Below are 1,464 nucleotides of genomic sequence, written 5' to 3' on the forward strand. Positions count from 1 at the left end.
TCCTTGGATCCAGCGAAACTAAAACGTAAATCAGAAAAGGTCCATTTTCATTTGTCTGACTCACAACTAGAGTTGTTTGAAGGAAAATTAGAGAATCTGAAAAAAAAATGGAAGTGAGGCCTAACGTTATAAGGTTTGCGACATCGAGAAAAAAACATTAGCAGCGTCGTTTGAGGCGCTGAAATTGATAGCACAATCGAAAAAGCCTCAGAAAACATAGAAACACACGCTAAACCTTGTTTAGTGAAAGCCGTCCGAACAGACCTTGGAAGGCCCAACGGCACCGACCGGCCGCCATGTCGACCTCAGCCCATAGGCGTCACGATGCGGATATGGAGGGGCATGTGGTCAGCACAACGCTCTGCCGGTCGTTGTCAGTTTACGAGTCCGGAGCCGCTACTTCTCAGTCAAGTAGCTCCTCAGTTTGCCTCACAAGGGCTGAGTGCACCCCACTCGCCAACAGCTCTCAGCAGACCGGATGGTCACCCATCCAAGTGCTAGCCCAGCCCGACAGCGCTTAACTTCGGTCATCTGACGGGAACCGGTGTCACCACTGCGGAAAGGCCGTTGGCGGAACAATTTTTAGGATTACAAAAAAAAAAAAAAAAAAACATACAAGAAATACCTATATCGAGCAACATGGAAAATTGAAGTGGGTTCAAATGACATCTAGGTTGGTTCACATGGCTCTGAGCACTATGGGACTTGACTTCTGAAGTCATCAGTCCCTGGAACGTAGAACTACTTAAGCCTAACTAACCTAAGGACATCACACACATCCATGCCCGAGGCAAGGATTCGAACCTGCGACCGTAGCGGTCGGGCGGTTCCAGACTGTAGCGCCTAGAAGCGCTCGCTCACAGCGGCCGGCTGACATCTAGGCACGCCTTGTTTCAATAATTAAAAAATCGCCATGCTTCGCTTTGCAGTGTTATGAATTGACTGACATTTATAATTGTTGTCTTTTGCACTTCTCTGGCCACTTTTTAAACACCAGCAACATAACTAAAGAAGAATTATTAATCTCGCAATAACTGAACACCAAAAGGTGCGTACTACATGAATATGTTAACAGAATGGTTTCAGAAGCACAACATTTTGTCGGAAAATCTCGTCGGCTTCTGTATGGATGGGGCGTTACAGCTGTGATGGTATCTAATTGTTGCCGCTAGAGTGGTTGCTCATTAAAACGGCATCCCGTACGATTAAACCACTTGCTTCTCTACCAGCTATTATTCGTACTGTAGGTACTTGCGCTGAGCACAGCTCAACTTAAAAAGAATAGTTTGATGTTAATTTTAATAATCAACAGCCTAGTCTCAGTTGACCGTTTACCTAGAATTTACCTAGGTTTCAGTCGGGATAACCCAACCTTTTTCAGAATAACAGTAACTACCGTTTGTCCATGGTGAACATCGTCAAGCTAAAACTACAAATCCATGAATTATCGTCAGACTGTAAAAC

General features: G+C 44.9%; 1 pseudogene; it reads right to left on the bottom strand.

Moving 5' to 3' along the window:
• Positions 1–454: 454 nt before the first annotated feature.
• On the bottom strand, positions 455–572 carry LOC126214104 (5S ribosomal RNA; annotated as a pseudogene).
• Positions 573–1,464: the final 892 nt, after the last annotated feature.

Source organism: Schistocerca nitens, chromosome 11 (genome assembly GCF_023898315.1).
Source record: "Schistocerca nitens isolate TAMUIC-IGC-003100 chromosome 11, iqSchNite1.1, whole genome shotgun sequence".
Classification (NCBI taxonomy): domain Eukaryota; kingdom Metazoa; phylum Arthropoda; class Insecta; order Orthoptera; family Acrididae; genus Schistocerca; species Schistocerca nitens.